This window comes from Acartia tonsa, chromosome 1, assembly GCF_053477335.1.
Source record: "Acartia tonsa isolate MP-2025a chromosome 1, ASM5347733v1, whole genome shotgun sequence".
Lineage (NCBI taxonomy): Eukaryota > Metazoa > Arthropoda > Copepoda > Calanoida > Acartiidae > Acartia > Acartia tonsa.
This window is the reverse complement of record NC_137260.1, coordinates 56,588,809-56,597,898: the sequence shown is the minus strand read 5'-3', so window position 1 is coordinate 56,597,898 and position 9,090 is coordinate 56,588,809.

Genomic DNA, 9,090 nt, shown 5'->3' with positions numbered 1-9,090 from the left:
TCAACTTAAATTTTCAATACTCGCGCAATTTTTAACAATTCAAGCCGAAATGTGAAAATATGCCTAAATCAGCGAGATACATGTTTGGATTACTGAGTATTGTGAGCCTTTGCAATTATTTAAAAATTGAATTTTCTCCTTCTATTTAAGATACATTTACATACGATTGTTAGTAGCGAAACTACTCTATAATTCACTTTGTCCGTCCGTCAGTCCGTCCGTCTGTCAGTCCGTAACGCTATGGGGGAAATGGGATTTACTCAGCTCCTATAAAAGATAGAATGCTGAATTTTTTGACAACATTCCCATCATTAAGAAGCACAATTAAGTATAAAACTTCGATGGCGGTAGGACCGCTTTCAACAGGTTTTAGGCTATTTTTGTATTTTTCACATTTTTCTCCATATCTTCAGTGTTTATGGTGCGATTTTCATAATTTTTTCAGTTATAGATATATAAATTAAATTTCTAGTCGTTTCAAGAAAACAACTATGACGGTCAGACTGCCTTTAAGCAGGTTTTAGGCTATTTTTTTATTTTTCACATTTTTCTCCATATCTTTGCTGTTTATGGTCCGATTTTCAAAATTTTTTCAGTTATACATATCAAAATAAAATTTCCTGTTGTTTAAAGAAAGCAACCATGACAGTCAGACTTCCTTTTTGCAGGTTTTTGGCTATTTATATATTTTTTACATTTTCCCCCATATCTTTGGTCCGATTTTCAAAAAAATTTTAGTTAAAGGTATCAAAATTAAATTTCCTGTCCTTTAAAGAAAACAACTATGAACGTCCTACTGCCTTTCAGCAGGTTTTAGGCTATTTTTGTATTTTCCACATTTTCCCCCATATCTTTGGTGTTTTTGGTCCAATTTTAAAACTTTTTTGGGATATCAGTATCAAAATAATTTTTACCATTGTTATGAGCATCTTTTATGTAATTTACTTTGACCATCATCGTTTACAAAATAAAACAGGGTTTCGTGTTTATTTTCTCCAATAAATCAATTAATAAATACACTTCAAATCTACTTGTACATATTACCATCCATGATTTTATTTTTTGTGCTTCGCTACTTATGGATGTTGTCATCCTTGTTCATAATTATCTTTTAAATCAATGTAGAAATGAGAATCTTATATCTTTGCTTTTTAAAAATACAACGTTAGTTAAAATGCCGATGTAAAAAAAATATCAACCATTTTTCCTCCCAGGGAGTAACATTCATATTCTAAATTTGCCAACTTTTGCAGGAAAAATGTAATAGACGTTTGATTACAGATATATAAGCCCTCTCAATACACAGTAACCCATACTTGTACCTAACTGTAAATTGAAGTAAAAAATGCCTAAATATACATAATCAGTTGATCAGCAAACACAATATTTTTCTTTTTCTTTGCACCTTTTCATGTTCCACTTTAATTTGGGCAGAAATTTAATATTTATCTCTTTTGGAAAGTTATGCATTCTTACATTTGGGGTCGTCCGTACGACTAATATAACAGTTTATGGATCGAACTGTAGTGCTAGAAATGTCAAATCAATTTAAAATCATGTGTCAAAAGTTCGAGGGAAGATTGCGACTTTATAATTTGACCTGATACATTTATTATTTCTATTGATTGATTGATTGAATATATGGAATATTGATTCATAAGAATATTGGGCATGACGTAATAGCGTATTAAAAACGCCTCTATTTTGTTGTGCTTTAAGAATGTTTTCGTACTTGTTTTGCAAACAAATATCCTTTTGACATGTGTTAGTCTTTTTCTAAGGCTTAAGAAACACTAAAACATGAACAATTATGACCATATGAAGTGCAGCAATATTATGAAAAAAACATTATCTATGATTTGAAATAGGCTGTCTTCCGTTGAATGATCTTAATAGCTACTAAAAAAATTAATTTTACCATGTCAGGAAAATCGATCAAAAAGTGGAGGGGTGGAGGATAAACCCCCTAGATTTTTAGGGTCAGGTTTTAGACTATTTATGATTCTAAATCATAAATGGCACTAAACGGTAGGGGCACCTTATCTAGAAGGATTTGTTATACAGGTTATCATGTTAAAAGAGAAGAAACCTAATAACCAAGATAAAGCCTACCTGAAAAGAAACTGTAAATATTCACAGACATACAAACATACAAAATATTACCCTTTGATATTTAGAACTACTAAGATAATCTTTATAATCGTAAGAAGCGAAGATACTCTTGAACTCATTTTGCCTGTCCGTAAGTATCAATGGTAAATTTCTATTGAATGTCTGTAAAATATAACTATTATACTTATTTTTTTTACATAAACTCTCAAACAATTAGTTACACCATATTTCAAAGTAAAAAGATTTGGATTTTATTTTGTTTTAAAAATTCTTTTTTTCAAAGTACTTAATATTTTTAACTTGTTTTTTGTTAAAATTATATTAATTTTAACTAGTATGAGGCTTGTTGTTTTCTTAAGAATTTTTGCAAATATGGTTATTATTTTATAGAATTGAGAAGGCTTGAATAAAGCGAAATATATTTTCTACAAAGAAGTGTGTTCTTAAATGTGTAGTTAGCTCTAGCCGCGCGTTTTTTGAGATTATTTTTAAAGAAACATATTTACGTAATATCATATATGTACTGTTAATGTCTTTCGAAAAAGCATCCATTAATTTAAAATCTTTTATAATTTTGAAAAAAATACACTTATCTGATGATTTTGTGATCCTTGTTCTATATGTTTGTGACTTAATCCTGAGGACGCCTGCATCATTTCTCACACTAGTCATTTAAATCTTAAGAGGATACTTCAAGAATTGTTATTTTACCTCTTCGCGGAAGTTTGCATTTTATACCTTGTTGCACCTAGCCCCTTTTAAAACTAATTTTATCGATATGCAATTTCAAAGGTTTATGTATGCTATATCATTTTAACGAAAAGTGGTCATGGCCGATGTAATAAACACGACATGCTATTTTTGACAAACATTTTATGTTAAAGTTTGCGACTATATTGCTGTCTAATCTATAATACAAAGTAGAATGATGTCTGTCTGTCCGTCTGTCCGTCCCTTAAGATCTCGGTAACCACTGAACCGATCGGATTCTACTCTTCAGGGAATATGTGGTGGTTTTAGACTATTTTCTTGGGGGATTGGACACCCCCAATCCCCCCAAAAACAAAATCCCCCCATTTTTTTTTTGAAGATTTCCTTGGTCCTTTTATGAATTTCGCCAAAAAAAAATTTTATCACCTCTTGGGGCAAAGCCCCTAGAGGCTAGGGGCGAAACCGCTAGTGACTTTATAAACAAAAGTTGACGCCTTTCCTTCGCTTAGTAGTCAGCCAAGAGAACAAGGGGGCTGCGTCACTGCCCTTGCACCATCATCTTACTTGTTAAGATTCTAGCCAGACGACCTTTGATTGCAAGAACGTTTGTAGGATGTCCCAAGTACATGGATGAACCTTTTTTATCAATATACCTCTTGTTCATCCTCTGTGTAAAACATTGGAATATGAAATATGAATTGATTTTTGAATAATTTATTGGTGTCAAAAGTTTTTGTGTGCATTACGCAATAACCTTCAATATCCTCTGCACGCGCCTGGTTTGTTTATTAATTTCTTTGACTAAATAATAAAATAGAAAGATTGTCCTTTTAAAATCAACAATGAAACAATTAAATTGACTCTCTTTTTAATTATTTAATTACCCAATTACTAAATGAATCATTGGAATCAGACAATTTTGAATCTAGTCAACGATAAAATATTGTATGAGAAATAAAGTTCAGTAAATTACGTCATCCAGATTGTAACGCTTTTAAAGCACAAAGTAAAAAAGCATTCCCATATAAACGACCCCTTACATAGTGGATGTAAATATTCATTCCCATATAAACAACCCCTTAAATAGTGGATGTAAATATTCATTTATTTCCCGGAGGTAACCATTTATTTCCCCGAGGTAGTCATTTTTAGAAGATTTTCAAATTTTTTTTGGAAGATTTTTGAATTTTTATTAATTATAAAAAGAAACTTGATATCAGGGATAAAAATGATCATAGCCGGGAAATAAATGAAAATTAAAAACCAAAATTAAACCACATTTTAGCATAAAAAAATGAGTTTTTTGTTTAAATGAGAATGATATTACAAGACAGACGTAAGAACAGAGAGACGGACTGACCAACGTTTTAAAGTAGCTGAATTTCTAAAAAAAAAAATAGAATCTATAATGTTGTCATCCTTATTGGCTATGCTCTCTTTAACATTTATAGTGATTAGATAATAAGATTTTATCTAATATTTCTGTATTACATTTCAATCCTCTTTTTAATTTTCATACATATCTTGACTGTTTTATTGATAACTACAAAATTGTCCTATCATTTCATGAGTTTTTTTTTTTAATAGACCATTTGAATTTGATTACAGCTCAATAGGGGAAAAATTAACCATTTTCCAAATAGACAAGAGTAATTATGTGCATTAGTAGCAAAAAAATAAGTGAATCTAATAAAACAGTAAAATTTAATGTAGAAAATATGAATTTAAGTGGCACAGTTGAAGATATATGTCTTCTTATTTAATAATTTATTCCTTTAAGAACAAACTATACATAATTAAATCACATAGTCTTGAATTATTAATATATACAGTTTATAAAATAGCACATAAATTGTTAATAACAAGCGATATTATAATATATTGTAAAAAATTAACTAGTTATATTTGGAGACAGTTTGAAAATCAAATACTAAAATATTTTGTGTTGTCTTTATATTTCAAAACAAAATTAATAAATTTTTCAATAAGATATGTTGATATACCACCTTTATCTAATAATTTTGAACAGAATTGAGCTAAAAGCAATGTTTGAGAAAAATAATTGTTTTCATTCCATCTTGATAGACAAGGTTCTTTACTAATTTTTAGCGCCTTGTCTTTAGCTGCTAAAATGAGCATCGAAATTTGAGCAAAATCTTCACCTTTAAAGCATTCATAATAGATGTTAAAAAGAAAGAAATTTTCTTTAAGGAAAATGAACTCAGGGCGACCCTGAAAGTAAATTTCATCTAGAAAAATAGCAAGACAATGGGCGAAGTATTTCGGGAATTTGCAGAAAAAAATTGCATGATCTGAATCATTTTTTACATAACATTTAGTACAGATATCACTATCAATTAGATTCCATTTGAATAATTTTGTACAACTTACCAGTGTGCGTATGTATTGTTCAAAAAGGAATCCTTTATAATATAAAGTTATAGGTAGATCAAGAACAATCTTAAAACTATTTTGAAAATTTTCAATATCTGGAAACCATTTTTTATCTACCTTTCTAGTTTCTATTGAAGGATGAATACTGGCAATTTTTTTCTTATGCATTTGTTTGAAAAAAAGCGAAAAAATTGATGGTGTCTCGTATGTAAGATAAAAAAGAGGTTTTTCTGCATTTTTATTCTTATTCAAAGATAAACATTGTAAGGAACTAAACTCAAACTCATTTGAAATGTTTATAACCACCTCTTTTAGTTTTGCATAAATTTCCTGGTGATTGTCTAAATTTTCTATCAAATTTTCTTTAATAACAGGAATATAAAGATATTTTTGCTGAATTGTTATACTTTTTAATATAGAAGCAATAGTCTTTAAATTACATCTATCAAGGATTATACTTTCTCTACTGCTAAATTTAATGTCTTTAGACCAATAGGATGAAGTAATGGGCGATTGCAAGAATGTCTTTGGATTTTTTTCTAACTCTTCTAGAAAAATTTTAGATTTTTTAAACATTGTTTTCCCCTGAGGTGGGTATAAAGACATAAATTTATTACTGTATTTTTTCAACATATTAGAGCCAAAGTTCTTAAGAATAGAAGAAATAGGTACATGCTTTTGTTTTAGAATTATAGCTAGATTTGAATTAGGGTATTCGTTGGCATGTTTGAGGATATTAAAAAAGCTTGTTATCCAAATAGAAAAACTTTGCTGTTCTGGTAAAAGCATATTTAAACCGCCATCGTGAAACTCTGATTCAATTCTCTTTTTAGCTACTTTGTATCTGTGACTTGATCCATTTGACCAAAGAAATTTAGAAGTACTTTTCCATATTTTTTTGCATATCACATTATTTGGTGAGTAAATTCTATATATGTGCAAAGCACAGGAATTCATGAATGAAAGGCACAGATTTCTTCTCTTAAAAATATTTGTTCCATGGTTAAAATGCATATTTTTAGAACGATTATTAAGTTTATTCAATAATTCTTTATATGTTAAATTTAGAGAAGTTGCAAAATCAAAAGACAAGTAAACTCCTAAATGTTTAACAATATTACAGGGTGTTCCCACAGAACTTAAATTTACTGGACAGTTGCCATATGTTAAAATTTTTGTTTTTTTGAAGTTAATTTCTATATTTACTGTTGACTTTAGTTTTTTAAGTAAATCAGATAAAGAAGTCACATCTTTTTCAGTTTTTAGAGTTAAAGCTTTAAAGCCGTCATCGGCAAAAAATATGGCTGGCAAATTGTGTTTTTTGATCTTTAACATTAAGTGTGACATTAACTTACTGTTTAAGCAAGAATAAAATAAGTGATTATAAATAACAAATTTATTTGCACTACTAGGGGCACCCTGTGGAAATCCCAACTTAATTTCATATTGTTTTGATATATGATTATTTACAACCACCCTAAATTTGCCTCCATTAGAAATAGATGCCCAAACTTTGGCAAATTGTGGTGAAAAAATGTGGCTTAGTATCTTATCAGATACTTCGTATAACGTTTGATCATATGCTTTTTTTAAATCAAAGAAAACTAATTGGGAATCTATTTCTTTAGACTTTATATAGTTCATTATAGCAGTGATAGATATTGTAGCAGTAGCCATGTGCCGTTTCTTAATAAAGCCAAATTGATCAGAATGTACAATTTTACTCATGAAAGGAGCAATTTTATTGTTTAATGCTTTGTCCAAAATTTTTTGGCTGTTTTCAGATAAATAAATTGGTCTTAAATTATCCGGATTTGATGAATCTAAATCTTTTTTTGGAAGAAAACAAACATTTTTGATCTTAATAAATGAAAAATCTGAATTATCTAAATCCATGTCGTACATTTGATTAAATGCATTAGTTGCAAACTTAGGGACATTTTGAAAAAGAAACATAAATAAACTTTTTGGCTGTGATGTTGGTCCAGGGCTACTACGATCTTTAAGAGATTTTATGACTTTTTGAAACTCCTTTGTACTACTATATGGAGAAATAGTATTTTGTATTTTAGGAAAGATATCATCCAGCTTTAAATTAAAGGTTTCTAAAAGTCCGTTTAAATCAGCTTTAGGAATATCATCAGGACAGACAGATGAAGCATGAATTTTGCCTAGTTTATTTACAATTTTTTCAGGACAATCAGTCATTTCATTGTCTATTAGTAAATTGTAACTGTTCTTTTTCTTTGGTTTCATATTTTGATATGTAAGATAATTTGGTTTACCATCTAGCAGAAGATATCTCATATAATATATTTCTGCCCTTGAACTAACCAAATTCTTAAAATATTCTTGCTGCGTCTGAATAATGTCCTGAATGCTTTGCAAAGAATCTTTATCAGGAGAAGTTTCAATCTTATTATATAACATATTAATTTGTGAATCAAAATCTTTTGTTTTCTGAAACTCTTTGTGTCTCAATTTTGAGTAAAATACATCGTGTTTTTGCTTTAAATGTTGAATAAGATTGAACATGGTTCCTGTGTATTGATTCTTTGCGTTTAGAAAGGATAAATCATCCACTGAAACATTTGCCAAATTTATATTTTTGTCATCTGAGTTCTTTTTTAGAAACCATTCTGTTTCTGTTTTCATAATATCTAGAAAATTTTTATCTTTAAACAAAAATGGTTTCCATGTTTGATTTTTGTATTTAAATTTACTTTTTTTGGCAACTGTGACAGTTTTATGATCAGAAAAACTATTAAATCTAAATTCTATATGATTAAAGTAGTCAAAATTACAAAAGAAATAGTCAATATTGCTTTTAGAGTTAAATCTTTGCCCTGAACCGCGCCAGGTAAAGATTGGATTGACTGAAAGTTTATTGGCTAAATTAATCATATTGTGTCTAACTAAGAAATCATGCAAAAGCTTAGCCCTGTAAAAATGTCCAGGGTTGTTAAAATCGATATTGAAATCCCCAAAAAAGGTGAATGCTGTCAAATTATGATCCTTTATAAATGTAGCAATTCTATTTAACATATCTTTTAGCTCTAAAGTTGAACAAGATGGTAAATATGTAGGAATTAAATGAAATATACTGTCTCCAATTTTATATTTCAAATACATGCAATGCGTGGAAATTATTGTCCTTGTCTCCAAAATTTTAAATACATTGTCATGATACACAAAAATACCAGCTTTTGGTTCATTTCCGCTTGTTTCCCCCCCGTATACGCATCCCTTGGGAAGTTTTATTTCACGATGAGAGCTTTTTAATTTTGTTTCAAGACAAACAAAAATGCTAGGAACATAATTAGCTGAACACGTTAATTCTTTAATCTTAAAAGGAACCTTAGATAAGTTTAATTTTCCTTTTGAAAAAAAACCAAGACCACGGACATTTGAAAATTTAATATTTAAAGGAATATTTTTATTAGACATACGAATTATAAAACAATAAAAAAATGATAATTTAATTAAAAGAAAGAACTAAAAAAATTCTAAAAATCAATTTGACTTGACTTTTAGCATAAGCCTAAATGAATAAGCCCTTCGGTTTCTTACTTAGTATGAAAAAAGGGTTGAAACCACCTCCCTAAGTTGTGTAATTGTATTCTAAAGGTTCATTTAGCCAGCCTAAAAGACAATGAAATATTAACATTAAGCTATTTATCACTCTTGTCCCCCCCCCCCCCCCCCAACTTATATTTTACTTATTTGCAGACGTATGAGCATAGCTTCTCTAAAATTATGTACATATATTCTTATCTGTATAAATCTAAACTAATTCTCACCCTTGCCCTCCCCCCCCCCCCCAACTTATATTTTACTTATTTACAGACATATGAGCATAGCTTCTCTAAAATT